This window comes from Palaemon carinicauda, chromosome 10 (genome assembly GCF_036898095.1).
Source record: "Palaemon carinicauda isolate YSFRI2023 chromosome 10, ASM3689809v2, whole genome shotgun sequence".
Classification (NCBI taxonomy): Eukaryota; Metazoa; Arthropoda; class Malacostraca; order Decapoda; family Palaemonidae; genus Palaemon; species Palaemon carinicauda.
The window spans coordinates 129002611-129018829 of record NC_090734.1 but is presented as its reverse complement, the minus strand read 5'-3'; the positions used below and the strand labels follow the sequence as shown (position 1 = coordinate 129018829).

The 16219-nt window shown below is 46.5% G+C and overlaps 1 long non-coding RNA gene across 2 annotated transcripts in view; it reads left to right on the top strand.

Annotated features, from left to right (window-relative positions):
* Positions 1–243: 243 nt before the first annotated feature.
* The window catches only part of LOC137648755 (uncharacterized), a 52139-nt gene continuing 36163 nt past the window's right edge, over positions 244–16219 (top strand). For both annotated transcript variants that reach the window (XR_011045695.1, XR_011045694.1), the window contains exon 1: positions 244–286. This is a non-coding gene — a long non-coding RNA (uncharacterized lncRNA). The remainder of the gene's footprint in view (positions 287–16219) is intronic.

Genomic DNA, 16219 nt, shown 5'->3' with positions numbered 1-16219 from the left:
ATGTACGATAATCCAGTCGAAATAATCTGGCAAGCCTGAGCCAGTTGCCAGGTTTTCTAAATGAGAAAAGGTCAATTTCTAATCAACAGAGGCTTTAAAAGGTCAACCCATTAATAGAAAAAGGTCAAAAATATAGTATTTAAGGCTCAGCTTTTTTCATATTACTAAAGGCCAACCTATTTAAATACAAAAGGTCAAATTTGAGTTTTTTTTGGCCGGAAAAAAGGCCAAACTGGCAACCCTGCTAAGCAGTAAGCAATAACAAACCAGGAACCAGCAGGATAGGGTAAGTTATCGCATGATATTGCAGTACATCACGTAATTTATAATGTAATTATCATTAGTTAAAAGTAAATCTTAACTATTAGGAACACATTAAGTGTATATAATCCTTTTAATTATAAGATGATCACCTTGCTTGACGTGTAACAGCTAGCGGTACAGTATTGCGTTCGGTAAAGTTACAGTTTATCCTAATAGAAAGCAGAATTTTATTTTATCAATTACACGTATGTTCAAATTATATTATTCTAACGATTCTTGTCATCTTTCTAACACAAATATGTAATTTATTTGGTAAATATTTGGTATTTTACCTTGCTATGTGGCAATTCGTAATTCATTGGGATGGACCTGGTCAGGAAATCCTGTGGGGTAAATCTTTTACTGTAGTACAATAACCCAAATAAAGAAAAAAGAAGTTTTCTTGGTATATTTGTAAATACTTTAAACTGTACTGATGCAAATAATTAGGGGAAACATATACACATTTCAAATGTTTTAAAATTACAACATTTAAAAAAAAAAAAAAAACTATTTTAAAAGGGAAACAAACTTGACACCATTTAACACAATCTAGGAGCCGTATCCTGACTTAACTACTGGGGATGAGTTGTATGTATGATAGCGGCCATCTGTATGTATGATGACAGCGCACTAAGAATACGGCAGGGTAAGGGGGTCGCAGGGGTCCCTTACCACCCCCTTTAGTTAAGTAGGTAAGGACACTTCTTGTAGGTTAGGTTAGGGGGGGAAGTTTAGGTTAGTTGATGTCCATATTTTATGCTCGCTGGAGGAACTGACCGCTGATATACAAAGACTCCAAGTGGGGTTATGGAGATGGGTACATGGGAAGGAAACACAGGGTTACGACTTGTCTTATGGTAAGTGGTGTTATAGGAATGGGTACATGGGAAGGAAACACAGGGTTACGACTTGTCTTAGGGTAAGTGGTGTTATAGGAATGGGTACATGGGAAGGAAACACAGGGTTACGACTTGTCTTAGGGTAAGTGGTGTTATAGGAATGGGTACATGGGAAGGAAACACAGGGTTACGACTTGTCTTAGGGTAAGTGGTGTTATAGGAATGGGTACATGGGAAGGAAACACAGGGTTACGACTTGTCTTAGGGTAAGTGGTGTTATAGGAATGGGTACATGGGAAGGAAACACAGGGTTACGACTTGTCTTAGGGTAAGTGGTGTTATAGGAATGGGTACATGGGAAGGAAACACAGGGTTACGACTTGTCTTAGGGTAAGTGGTGTTATAGGAAAGGGTACATGGGAAGGAAACACAGGGTTACGACTTGTCTTATGGTAAGTGGTGTTATAGGAATGGGTACATGGGAAGGAAACACAGGGTTATGACTTGTCTTATGGTAAGTGGTGTTATAGGAATGGGTACATGGGAAGGAAACACAGGGTTACGACTTGTCTTATGGTAAGAGGGGTTATAGGGAAGGGTACTTTGGAAGCAAACACAGGGTTTTGACTTGTCTAAGGGTAAGAGGGGCTATAGAGATGGAATAGGTACCCTTTGATATTGGACCACCTATCTGTGATGAGAGTTTATCATTTTTAAACATAAAACTTACCCGCTGGTTATATAAGAATAGCTAAAGTCCCTGGACGCCCGGCAGAAATATTCAAAATCTCCCGGCTATGGCAGATATGCCAGGTGTATACTACCGCCCTTGCTGTAGACAGGCCGAACTAATCCAACCACTTCAGATCTTCTCTGCCGCCATAGGGGCTAGAACATTGGAAATTCTCTCGCAGATTACTTTGATTTAGACGGTTTATTTGGTGATGTACTGTCTTTTTGTTTTGGGCTCTCGCATAAGTGATTTCTCTTTCATAATTTCTTGAAATCTTTATTGTTTTGGGTTTATTTAGTTAATTTTGACTCTTGTTATTTTTTGGGGGATCTCTCTCGTAACTTTCCAATATGGCCGACCACTCCCTTGTATATAGGAAGTGTATTAAAGGATGTCATACTCGTCTTCCTAAAGCTTCTATTGATCCTCATACCATTTGTGTAAAATGTAGGGGTTAAACTTGTAATTTTGGGGATCGGTGTGAAGAATGTTGTTCTTAACCGAAAGTAAGTGGTTAGCTTATGATCACCATACTCAGAGATTAGAGAGACAGAATTAGACGCAGTTCTTCTCGTTCTGTAGAATTACCTGCATCCAATGTCATTGATCCTAATCCTTCCCCCGTAGTGGTAGATCAGGAACCGAAGGAACCTACGATGTAGAATATGTTGTCCGCTATTCAAGCTCTCGGTGTGAGAGTTGAATCGTTAGCAGCGGACAAGAAGCAAATTATGTCCGAAATTAATTTACTTAAAAGTGGTTGCACAGGCGACCTATCAGTGTGAAAAGTTTGGCTAATGTGTTCAGTGTTGTGGAGGGTGCGTCTGTGCGATCCTGTCGTTCGCCTAGCCTAAGACCTCTGTCAAGCTCCCGAACCCATGGGAGAAGTTACGGCGAAAGGGAACGAGAGGCGTCATCAATCGCGCAGACGTCCCCTCGAGCGTTCCTGCTGTCGTATCACAGGTCGCTCACCCTCACCGCAGGAAAGGTGAGGTTAGTGCTTTATCTCCTTCTTCGGATGAAGGCTCACGTGATGAGGTCTGGCGTCAACCTCTTGACCGCTTAAGAGAAAAGCGCACGCAGTGGAACAACGGCGCGATTCCTCTCCGCAACAACCAGGCTGTAGCCATTGGGATACACCTGAGCGTTTTCGGTCCCTTGACGAGTGTTCGCCTACGAAACGCTCTGACGTGGGTTCCGAAATGGATAAAGGTTTGGTACAGTCAGATTCGGAGCTGATCTCTGGTTCTGGTGTTACGGTTCATGCTCCGCCGCTTCCATCAGACTGGTGTTCGTCTCCCGAAAGTGGGGAGCGGTTTGGAAGCGATGAGGAAGGCGAATTCGCATTGGAAGAGGCAGCACACGTATCGTCTAAAGATGATCCCAAATGGTCTATGTTGTTCGGCATCAAGCAACAACTCTCGTCGCTTATACAGTCTTATCGTCCTGCGGTTGGCAGTGCGGCTGGGCGTCAGTCTTCCCTTTTAGACCCGTTGTCGCACAGGCGGCCTGTTGTCTCCGGTACTAACGCGTTATCGCACAGGCGATCTCCCATTCGCAGTGTTCAACTGCAGGTTGAGGTGGATGCATCTCGTCAGAGTTCTGCTTCTCAACATCAATCGATCGCGCATACCGCCGATCGTCAGTCTTCCAAACGTGACGACATTCGTCAAGTAGCGGAGCGGGGCCGCTAAGCGGCAGGACAGAAGCGGACACGATACGGAGCGTCAGCGTCAGCGTGACAACACACACCAGTTAACCCATGACACTGCGGAGCATCAGCGTCAGCATCAGCCAGACGCTACGCGTCAGCGTGACAACACACGCCAGTCAACCCATGACACTGCGGAGCGTCAGCATCAGCGGCAGGTAGACGTTACGCGTCAGTCAAGGGAAACAAAAACAAGCAGAGGGGTTCAGGATCCCTAAACTGTCTTCTAAGGCGGACCCACTTATTACAGTGACTCCTCGTAGGGAACCTTCTGTCCCTTTCCCTTCAGGGGATCTGTCTAACAGTGCATCCATCATTCAGCAGCCTTGGTTCAGTGCCTTAGTCAGAGCCGTAACACAGGCTTTCGAGCCAGTCCTGTCTGATCGCTCATCAGAGCGACCTATAGCTCTAGACCTAAGACACGGAACCATGGCTTCCTCTACCCCTTTGAAGAGGAAAAGAGGAGTTTCTGACGCGGTCACTTCCCTAAGGGCGAAGCTGACTCCATGCAGACCATCAAGACAAGTTCCTCCAGTTTCTCAGAGAGAGACTCCCTCCCTGTCGGACGAAGACCTTCCGTCACCAATGGAACCGCGCGAGGGGAGACACTTTTTCACCGCACCAATGGAGGAAACCCCTCTTCAGCACAGGTCTTCGATGTTGGAGTCTTATCTCCTTCCTTGGATGGAGACCAAAGACTCCAAAACTGCCAAATTCCTCCACCAGGGCTAGAACGGAGACAGCCAGCCACTCAGGGAATGTCCACGACTCACCCCAAGAAGAGCTCTTGGGGATAGAAGGAGACTTCGCTGCAAGTCCTACAGCAGGAGGAGACCAACAAGAATCAGAGCATGCATTTTGGCAGGTTCTGACTCTAGTAAGGGTTCTCAGTGGGTTTTCCGACCCAGTGATCCCTCCTCGAGAGGGCAAAGACGTGGTCTTAGACCGCATCTTTGGTACTCAGAAACCCTCAAAGACCAAAGAAGCCCTGGTCTCAACTCGATACCTTTATTCCAGCAATAGCGGAATCCTCGAGTATATAAAAGAGGAAAAGAACCCCTATTCAGTTTCGACAGGTAAAGATGATCACTCAACCTTGATCCTTCACCTTCAAACTGAAAGAAAGGAACATCCTCTCATCGATAGACCTTTCCTAACTCATACGGACTTACAACTTGCCCTTCTCCAGTCGGAATTGAGACCTTCCTCTCGGAACAAGGTTCAGATTCTCCGATCTCTAAAGAGATCTCCTTATGTTCCACTTCACCAGGCAACAAATTTTCTCCTGATTTAAGAAGATAATGTTCCTACACACTCGGACAGCAACCATACGAGTCAAGGAACTTCATGGTCTCTCTTTCGACATCGCCCATTATTGAGAAGGGCGAAAGACAGTGTTCAGTTTCGTCCCTGAGTATGTCGCCAGACACAGTCTCCAGAGGTGACGGATCCTACACAAGTCTCCACTCGGTAACGGACGATCCAGATCATCCGTTACAGTACCTAGGGTTAGGTATGAGACTTTACCTAAAGAAAACAGCAACAGCCCACCCGGGTCCCTTCTCTTGTCATCAACACTTAGAGGAGGATCACCGAAACATCATCTCGACATGACGACTCACAGTGTCAGGGGCATAGCTATGCCCCTGGTCCTTCTTAGCAGATTACTCTGTGACGCAGGTTTTACAAGAAAGGATGTGAATGCTCCAGGTGACTTTCACAACCTTTCTCCTGCAAGACGTGACTCACAGGAACTCAATACGGTCTCTATCGGTCCGGTGGTGGCTGCACAACAGCTGGTTGTATACCTCAAGCTCTTTATTGGACAAGTAGCAGAAGGTTGAGGGCACTGTTACCCGGTTTCAGTCTGTGTGAATGAAAAGATTTGACTGGCTCTTATTCTTTTCTTCATCCTACCCTCTCGTGGGGAAAGCAGCATCCTGGGTTCTCTGCATAAGCTGACCTCAAACCACTGCAGGTAAACCATGCTCCCTTGTGTACCTAGTATTAAGCTAATACTGTTGCGTCCCCATACCCTGGCAAGGTGGTATTGGGGAGGTCTTGGTTACATCAGGTTTTTCCCACATAGACTTGGAATAACTTTACCTAGACAGTCACCCTTCTGCATGTCTCAACACACAGCTTGCGTAGGCCGCGGACCATGCGTAGCAAGGTTTTAGCGAGGGCAGGGACTCCTTATTTTTGATTACTAACATACTCAGATAAGGAGCCCCCGGGCAAAGCCAAAAGCCAGATTGGCAGGGACGTCCACCCTTCCTAATGGGTGAGTCACCCCTAATAAATAGCGTGGTTTGTATTCCAGTTACAGAACAAATAGCAAATTCATAGATCATTTGTATTTTTCCTAATTGTACAAACATTAGCTATTTATACAAACTTGCCCGCCATCCCTATCCCACTTGAAGTCCTACCTTCAAGCAAAGTCACTAAATCACAGGTGTGTGTGAACGCGAGTGGTAGCAAGCTACCCCCCCCCTATTCCCGCTAAGTAGCGGTGTGGGTAGTTAACCCTCGCAAAATTTTAATGGCTCGTCATTTCAGCTCTGCCGAAAGTATAACCCCTAATAAATAGCTAAGGTTTGTATAGTTAGGAAAAATACAAATTATCTACGAATTTGTCATATTTAATCTTGTTTTCTGTCATCTCTATCTCGCTTCTATTGTGGCTCGGCTTGACGAGATCTTTCAGTTTCATGTTCTGTTTGCACACACACATTACGTTCCTGTGTGGGAGCACCATCGGACGTACCGGCAACAATACGTATTCTCAAACCGAACGTGCTTCTCCCCTTTTGCGTGTTCCTAAAACACATATGATCATGCAACGTAATGATAATTCCCCAGCTTCTAGATCTTTGCCATCTTCAAGGAAGGTAGACAATCATTCCAACAGTTATTCACAGGTCAAGACCAACCTATATTAACCCTTTTACCCCCAAAGGACGTACTGGTATGTTTCACAAAAGCCATCCCTTTACCCCCATGGACGTATGGGTACGTCCTTGCAAAAAAATGCTATAAAAATTTTTTTTTTTTCATATTTTTGATAATTTTTTGAGAAAATTCAGGCATTTTCCAAGAGAATGAGACCAACCTGACCTCTCTATGACAAAAATTAAAGCGGTTAGAACAATTTAAAAAATATATACTGCAAAATGTGCTGGGAAAAAAATAACCCCCTGGGGGTTAAGGGTTGGAAATTTCCAAATATCCTGGGGGTAAAAGGGTTAATGAAGAATCCTTGGTTTTACAGGTTAGACCAGCTCATCAGAAAAGGAGTGCTGAACCATATACCCGGTACTATAATCCTTTCCCTAAAGTTGACCCTCCTACTTATTCTCATGACCAACTAGCTCATAAGCGTCGGAGACTAAGGGAATTTCGATGGCATTGCTTAGAAGGTCCTGATTATCACAGATATGAGGATAGATTACAGAATTCAACTTATTGCTATGCCTTGGCTGAAAAGGAAGCCAAACCTTTGTTGCCAGCACCTTCTTATTCTGACCAGGTCTTACCTGATCGTAATATTTCAAATTACGATCAATCTTCATCTGTAGCCTCTGCTCACATCAGAGGCTATACAATAAATCTCCTTACAAATTTCAAACTATACTAGCTTATATTGTGCTGTGACCGCTGTTAATGCGGGAGATAATTTGATTGGCTATGACTTCATTAAGGGGATGGTCTCATTTCGCCAGGAATCTCTGCTGCCACTATAGTCGGCAATGAAAAGATATTCTGGAAAGAGTAAAGAGTTCCGGGGTAATTTCAAAACAAGAACTCCTGTTCCTCCTTTTTCTTTAATAGTTATAGAAGATTCACCAGAACAGGTGAATGAAGCAGAACCCACAGAGATGCAGTGTTGTTGTCTTAAATATCTCAACCTTGGGCCTGAGAGAAGCCTTTTATTTCATGGAAATGATGAACCTTATTAGACGTATTGACGATCTTTGAGAATCTCCATGTGCGCAGATGATGGTTTGACGCAACGTGATTGATGATTTATTTTCAGAAGTTTGATGTACCCCTGTCAAATTGAGCTAGACATCCAATGGGATTACTTTACCCTATGGTGATTCTGGTTGTGACAAAATTGCTATCAGGCTTATGATTTGCAAAGAATTTTCTGTGTGTTTGTAATGACGTTATGTGTCAATGTAGCGCCATTAACAAAATAACAAATATAGAAACACCCCAAATACTGTTTGTTTCGTAATTGGAATACAAACCTACGCTATTTGTTTAGGGATATTACTTTCTGCGAAGCTGAAATGACGAGCCATTAAAATTAGCAAGGGTTAACTATCCACACCGCCAGTTAGCGGGCGGTAGGGGGGCTAGCTTGCTACCGCTCCCACTCACACACTGGTGATTTAGCTCACTTTACTTTTGGCTTGGATGGAGACCAGTTGTATCCGCTCTTCCTCCTCGCCTATTTTGGACTGCCATTAATTTTTGTCTTTTAACTTACATTGTCTTATATACTGTATACTGTATGTATATGAAAACATTCTTAATGTTTATGTATACAGTATATATTTAGAAATGTTGTAAGTTTCCTTTTCAGTGTTTGTGTTGTGCTTGTGATACGTATAGGTCGGGGAACCTTCCCTTCTGACCTCTCCCCCCCCCCCCCCCCTTGTCCCTCGGTCTTCCCGTCAGCGGATAACCTACCGTTGACTCGGCCCCCTCCGCAGGGGAATCGTCATCGTTTGGACCCTCCTCGTTCAACTGTTGTCTTCGTCTTTCCCTCTTCCTATGGGAAACATATGGATTACTGAGCGAAGGGAGTGTGGCCTCTCAGAGATTGACTACGGTCTTTCTCTTCTCAAGGCCGTTCACCTTTCATGGGCCTCCGACAGTGTACTAACAGGGGGAGCACCTTTCCCGTTCGCGGGTTAGGTTGCGCTTCCGATTTTTTACTCAATTATTTAAGTGAAATTATAATTGATTGTACAGTAATTTAACTTTTCAGCTTCTTCTCTGTGGGGAACACTTCCCTTTGGAGGATCAATGGTTCTTCCTATTAGTGAATATTTTTAGCTGATTTAAATAATTGATTGTAATTTAACTTTTCAGCTTCTTCTCTGTGGGGAACACTTCCCTTTGGAGGATCAATGGTTCTTCCTATTAGTGAATATTTTTAGCTGATTTGAATAATTGTAATTCATGTTTTATTACAGTTCCTCTCCGCTCCCCTTCTGCTGTCGATGTCGACTGGGGAAGGGAGGGTGCAGTACTTATTTTATGTTTGTTCCCTCGGTGGTCTCCCTTCCCGTCACAGCCGAGGTGTTCCTCCCGAGGGAATTTTCTGTTACATAATTTATTTTATTTTTCCTCAGTTAGTGATGCAGTTTTCTTCGTTCGACTAAGAGTGCCGACGAAGCAGAGCTGTCCTGTTCATGCCTGGGGAATCTGCTGTCACTGCCGTCCCTCAGAGGACGTCATCATGGGCGTAATCTCTTCTTTTAAAAGTATGCCCGTGGCAACACCTGATCAGCGCTTCATCTTCGAGGAACTAGCTCCGGCTACGCTTCCTCAGGTAGCGCTCTTGTCAGATCATCTTAGACCACTACCAGGAGGTTCACCTCCAGGGCTTGGACAACTTTCCCTTCCAAGGGAGAGTTTTCCTCCCTATGTGTGAGGTTGTTCTCCTGGTCCACCGGCCCTCATGGGCGTCATCCGTTCTTGGACCTTCTCCTGATGATGCTGCAGCTAGTTCTGGACTCTTCTGTGGATCGTTCGCGATCTCCATCGGTGGATGTTCACCCTTCCAAAGGGCACATCGCAGTTCCTGAACGTCCTACCAGCTGACCTGCCGACCTACCAGTGCAACCTCGCCACAGAGAACCACGTTTGTCTACTCACCAGCCATCCTACGATCGCCGGGGCAACAGAGCTCACCGAACCTCAGCGTGCACCCGCGGTCTCCTGCTTGCCCAACGATCTCCTGCATGCCAGCGCTCTCTTATGCGCCAGCGCTCTCCTGCGCACCAACAATATCCTGCGCGCCAGCGCTCTCCCCACAAGGATTTCCTTTCCCTCCAGGATCGGAAGGCTATTGTGTTTGCTCTCAATCTAGACCCCACAGGAACATTCAGACCTTTTCCATTGGTCGTGCGGTGGTCGCACAACAAATGGTTTATACACCTCAGGCTCCGTGATGGACAAGTAGCAGAGGGTTGAGGGCTGAGGTTACCCGGGTTAGTCTGTGGTGAATGAGTAAGAATAACTGGACCCTTTCTTCCTTTCACCTTTTCCCCTTTGGGGAAAACAGCTCCGCAAGCCTCGATATAGCTGACCTCACCTCGCTTGTGCCTCCTAAGAATAGAATAATACTTTGTTAGGTCCCCAATACCATGGTGAGGGAAGGTATTAGGTAAGTCTTAAGAACAATAGGTTTTGTACTAAAGTTCCTATGTTAAAGACAAGCCACACTGTTAGTTCCACTCACACACACAAGCTTCTGGAGGCCGCTATCAGTGTACCCGGTTTTCCTTCTACCATTCATAGAAATTCTGTCTTTTCATGCTTATCTAATGCCTTGATCTTCAAGTGCTTGCTCCATATTTATAGCTTTTGAGTTTGCCCAAATAAAATTAACCCTTTTACCCCAGGGCTATTTGGAAATTTCCAACCCTTAACCCCCAAGGGGTTATTTTTATCCCATCACATTTTGCAAAATTGCTCTAACAGGCTTAATTTTTGTCATAGAGAGGTCAGGTTGGTCTCATTCTCTTGGAAAATGCCTAAATTTTCTCAAAAAATTATCAAAAATATGAAAAAAAAAAATTTTTATGAATAGAACTTACCTGGCAGTTATATATACATAGCTAATTATCTCTATTTCGGCAGAATTTTTCTAAAACTAGGCAACCGCCTTGTGGTGGTTGGGTGGTAACACCCGTTAAAGGGTGGTAGGAGGAATCATTCCCGTTTTCTGTTCTTCAGTTCATCTCTGCCGGCCGCATCGACAACACGTTGGTCCGTTATTAAGAGTTTTTCTTCGCTTTCCCTGCTCGGTGTACCAGTCTGCTTTTTTGGTGAAGTACTCTGATTTGGGGTTTTGGCGATCGTTGTATTTTGTTTTCTCTTAGCTTTTTTTGCTGTTTTTCATTATGAGTGAAAAGAGTCATTACCGTATCTGTGCGAATGAGGAATGTAAGGTGAGACTACCGAAAATGGCGGTAGACGCTCACACCGTTTGTTCTAATTGTAGGGGTTTTGTTTGTGCCCTTGATAATAGGTACGGGGAATGTAAGGTTTTGGATGAGAAAGATTGGTAAATTATGAAGCGCTATGTGCGTAAGCTAGAGCTCGATAGAGTTAGGAGAGCTTCTAGGTCTAAGTCTAAGTCTGTTAGTGGTAAGGAAGACGAACTTAGCGTAGATTTATCTATTGATCCTATTATTGATTCCTCTTTGGAAGTTGATCCTTCCCTTGAGGTAGTAACTCTTGCACCTCCTACAGGTCCCGTATCTACGGATGACCCTCGGTACGCTAGCCTGGCGGCCGAGTTGAAGGCCATTAAAGAACAACTGGAGGCCTTTAAAGGTAAGGAAAGTGAAAGTGCTTGTGTTAGTGCAGTGGAGGTGGCGACTGACCGAATCTGTCATACCCCTAGGCCTAGACCTCTACCAAGCTCCCAGGACCAAGGGAGAAGGTACGTCGATGACCGAAAGGGGGTGAGAGGTACGTACCCTTGGTCAGCCGTCGCCTCAGACAGTCCTGTTGTCGATTCCCAGGCTGCTCTTGACCGTCACGGGAAAGACGTGTCGGATGTGTTGTTTTCTTCTCCGAATTCGTCCAGACGTAAATGGAAGTATGAAGCTTCAAGACCTACTAAGAGGAGATGGAACCGCGACGAACGGTCTCGTTCTTTCTCTCCCGGTTCTAGCAGTTATGAACCTTGACCGTCGGAGGATGATTTCGACTCCGTGCCTGTGAAAAGGGCGAAGCCTGCTGCCGAAGATCCTCCCCCTTCTACGAGTGTTATTCGTCAGCCCCCCCCTTCGGGTCCGCAAGACCCAGCTGATGTTGCTAAATCCTTTATGTCTGTCATGCAGGAACAACTTTTGACTTTAGTACAAGCCTTTAGCCGCCCTCACGCCCAGTCTGACAGACGTAAAGACGACTCGTTGCCGATTAAGAAGTCTGCTTCTAAGAGAGAACGGAGTTCTTCTTTAAAGAAAACTTCTCCCTCTCTACGCCAGGATGAGGAATGTGTGCTTTCGCGATACCAGGGCGATACGTTTTCTCGTTCTCGATACCGGGACGATACCTTATCGAACGATGCTGCTTCTCGTTCTCGATGCCAAGACGATACCGCCTCCCGTTCACGTTACCAGCACGATACCTCCTCTCGTTCGCTTCGCCACGACAATACCTCCTCTCGTTCGCTTCGCCACGACGATACCTCCTCTCGTTCACGACGCCACGACGATACCGACCCTAGTTCTCAACGCCACGACGATACCGCCTCTCGTTCACGACGCCACGACGATACCGCCTCTCATTCTCGCCGCCACGACGATACCGCCTCTCGCTCTCGACGTCAGAACGACTCTGCCTCTCGTTCTCGGTCCCAGGGCAATACTACCCTGCCTCTTCGGGACGATACTGCCTCTCGTCCCAAGGATTCTCCTAGCGCGGGACTCCAGGATGCAACCCGTCTTTTGCAGGATGATGCCTTTGATTTGCCCTTGTCGGGTTCTAAGGATCCTTCTTCTCTTTCGAAGGATATTGCAGATGTGGATCAGGACCTCGAGGATGTTTCTGATGACGATGATAATCCTGCCGACGCTGTGGGAGATTACAAAGTTCTCTCTCGCTCCCTTCTTGAACTTTTTGGAGAGGAATTCCAACCTGCTGCCCCTCAATCTCCTCAGTCCCAATTTAACAGAAAGAAGGCCAAGAAACAGTCGGCCTTCTTCAAGATGAAGCTGTCTATCTCCGCAAAGAAGGCTCTCACGAAGATTGATGACTGGATGATGGAGCGGAGACAAACAGTTAAGACTTCCTTCTCGTTTCCACCAGCTCGTCTTGCTTCAAGAGCGGGTATGTGGTATGCAACTGGAGAACCTTTGGGTCTGGGAGTGCCTTCCTCCTCCAAGGGTGACTTCTCTGGTTTAGTGGACTCTGCTAGATGGCATACTCTCAACTCAGCCAAGGTCATGTGGTCGATGTCGGAGCTGGATCATCTCGTCAAAGGTATTTTTAGAGCCTTTGAGGTTTTTAGTTTCCTAGACTGGTCGCTTGGGACTCTCGCAAGGAAAACTGAACAGATGGAAGGATCTAGGGACCTTACCAGTATTATGTCCTGTATGGATAAGGCCCTCAGAGATGGGGCGAATGAGTTGGCTGCTCTGTTCTCAGCTGGGGTCCTAAAGAAGAGAGCTCTGCTTTGCTCTTTTGCTTCTAGGTCTGTTACCAATGCACAAAAGTCTGAGCTTCTTTACGCCCCCCTCTCTCAACATCTTTTTCCCGAGTCCCTGGTTAATGACATTACGCGTTCTCTGGCCCAAAAAGCCACCCAAGACCTTTTATCTCGTTCTGCTCATAAGCCCTTGGCAGCCCCTCCTTCTTCTTTGAAACGGGAGGAAAGGAGATTCCAGCAGCCCTTTCGGGGCAGGACTACTTCAAGACCAGATTTTAGAGGGAGAAGGCAAGAATCAGGACCAAGATCTACCAGGGGTTCTTTCAGACCTCGCTCCAGAAAATGAAGTTCGTCTCCTCCAGACAGTAGACGCAAGACTGTCAGGTTTTTGGCAGTCTTGGAAGAGGAGAGGGGCGGACACCTGGTCCCTCTCAGTCATCAAGGAAGGATACAAGATCCCCTTTCTGAAAAAAACCTCCTCTCGCAGATGCTCCGCTGGCCTTAGTAGCCCGGGACTCAGATCCGGGGAAACAGAAGGCCCTAGTAGACCTTGTCAACCAAATGCTAGACAAGGGGGCGATAGAACCGGTTCGGGATCTATCCTCCCCAGGCTTTTACAATCGCCTGTTTCTGGTCCCCAAGAACTCGGGCGGATGGAGACCCGTCCTGGATGTCAGCGCTCTCAACGTATTTGTGGAGAAGACAAAGTTCTCCATGGAGACGACTCAGTTGGTGCTGGCGTCAGTACGTCCAGGGGACTAGATGGTGTCCCTCGACTTGCAGGACGCATATTTCCAATGTCCCCATCCATCCGACTTCGGGGAAGTACCTGAGATTTGTAATGGAGGGCAAGTGCTTCCAATTCAGAGCTCTTTGCTTCGGTCTCAGCACGGCTCCTCAAGTCTTCACCAGGGTAATGGCGAATGTGTCAGGTTGGCTGCATCAGGAGGGGATAAGGGTATCCTTCTATCTGGACGATTGGCTGATTCGTTCACGATCGAGGGAGAAATGTCTGGAGGATTTACGGAAGACTTTTATGATGGCTCAAGATCTAGGCCTGGTCATCAACAGGGAGAAGTCTCAGATCAGACCGAATCAGACTATTCTCTATTTGGGGATAGTTCTGAATTCAGTTCTTTTTCGGGCTTCTCCCTCTCAGGAAAGACAGACCAAGTGTCTCGTAAAAGTCAGAACTTTCCTGGACAAGAAGAGATGCACAGCGAAGGAGTGGATGAGTTTGCTAGGGACTCTATCCTCCCTCGAACAGTTTGTCTCTCTGGGGAGATTCCACCTAAGGCCTCTTCAGCACTTTCTTTCGAAGACGTGGAACAGAAAGATGCAGGCAGACTCCTTTTCCTTCCCCATTCCAATAGAAGTCAAGACTCTTCTGAAGTGGTGGCTGGACCCAACCTTGTTAGGGGAAGGGATCTCCTTACACAAGAAGAACCCAGACCTAGTGTTGTTTTCAGACGCATCAGAGTCAGGCTGGGGGGCAACACTAGGAAGCAAGGAGGTCTCAGGCTATTGGGAAGGAATTCAGCTGGGATGGCACATCAACAACAAGGAGCTGATGGCCATTTTTCTGGGAAGATTGTGGAGGTCAACTCAGACAACACCACAGCTCTTGCTTACATCAGGAAGCAAGGAGGGACTCACTCTCTGTCTCTGTTCGAGACAGCAAGAGAGCTCCTTCTTTGGGCGAAGGAGAACAGGATAAACCTTCTGACGAGGTTTGTTCAGGGACAGAAGAATGTGAGGGCGGACATGCTCAGCAGGAAAGGGCAGGTCCTTCCCACAGAATGAACCCTCAACCAACAGGTCTGTCAGAGTCTCTGGAGGCTGTGGGGGAGACCCCTCATCGATCTTTTCGCCTCCAACTTATCCAAGAGGATCCCCATCTATTGCTCCCTAGTTCCGGACAGAGAGGCAATAGCAGTAGACGCCTTTTTGATGGATTGGACGGGGATGGACACTTATGCTTTTCCCCCGTTCAAGATCATCAATCTGGTAGTCAGGAAATTCGCCCTCCTCGATTCGGGACGGATGATCCTGATAGCTCCGTTCTGGCCGATGAGGGAATGGTTCACGGAGGTGGTGGACTTGTTGATGGACTTTCCAAGAAGCCTCCCTGCAAGTCCAAATCTGCTCAGACAACCCCACTTCGAGAGATATCATCAAAACCCCCTCGCTCTCAATCTGACTGCCTTCAGACTATCGAGAAGCTCGTCAGATCGAGAGGCTTTTCAGCGCAAGCTGCGAAAGCTATCGCCAGAGCGAGGAGGGTCTCTTCGCAGAGGGTCTACCAGTCCAAGTGGGAGACTTTTAGGGCTTGGTGTAGGAAGCACAAGATTTCCTCATCCACTACCTCTGTGAGCCAGATTGCGGATTTCTTGTTGTACCTCAGACAGGACGCTAAGCTAGCTGTGTCCACTATCAAAGGGTACAAAAGTATGCTCTCTTCCGTCTGTCGGCATAGAGGCTTGGACTTGTCTCGCGATAAGGACTTACATGACCTCTTGAAGTCTTTTGAGACGACCAAGCAGACCCAGTTAAAGCCCCCTTCTTGGAACCTTGATGTGGTTCTTAAATTTCTGTGCACCAAGAGATTTGAGCCCATCTCATAGGCTCCCCTGAGGGAGGTTACCAAGAAGACCCTCTTTCTTTTGGCCTTAGCAACAGCTAAAAGAGTTAGTGAAGTCCATGCAATTGAAAAACAGGTAGGCTTCAATCTGAATGGCGCAGTTTGTGCCTTGAGATTAGACTTTCTCGCTAAGAACGAGAACCCTTCTAAGCCCTGGCCGAGGACCTTTGAGGTTCCTAACTTGACCAACCTAGTGGGTCAAGAGCAAGAGAGGCTGCTCTGTCCAGTACGAGCCCTCAAGACCTACTTGTCTCGCACGAAAAGTGTGAGAGGCTCTTCTAGCTCCCTGTGGTGTTCTGTGAAAGATCCTCAAAAGCCCCTTTCCAAGAACGCTTTGTCCTTTTTCCTGAGGAAAGTGATAAGAGAAGCACATCTCTTGTGTGAGGAGGAACACTTCGGACGTTTAAAAGTGCAAGCTCACGAAGTGAGGGCCATTGCGACCTCGCTTGCTTACCGCAAGAACATGTCGCTCCGTCAAATTATGGATGCGACATTCTGGAGGAGCAACTCTGTGTTCGCCTCTCATTACCTCAGAGAGGTGAGGGTGGATTATGAGAAATGTTATACCTTGGGACCATACGTAGCT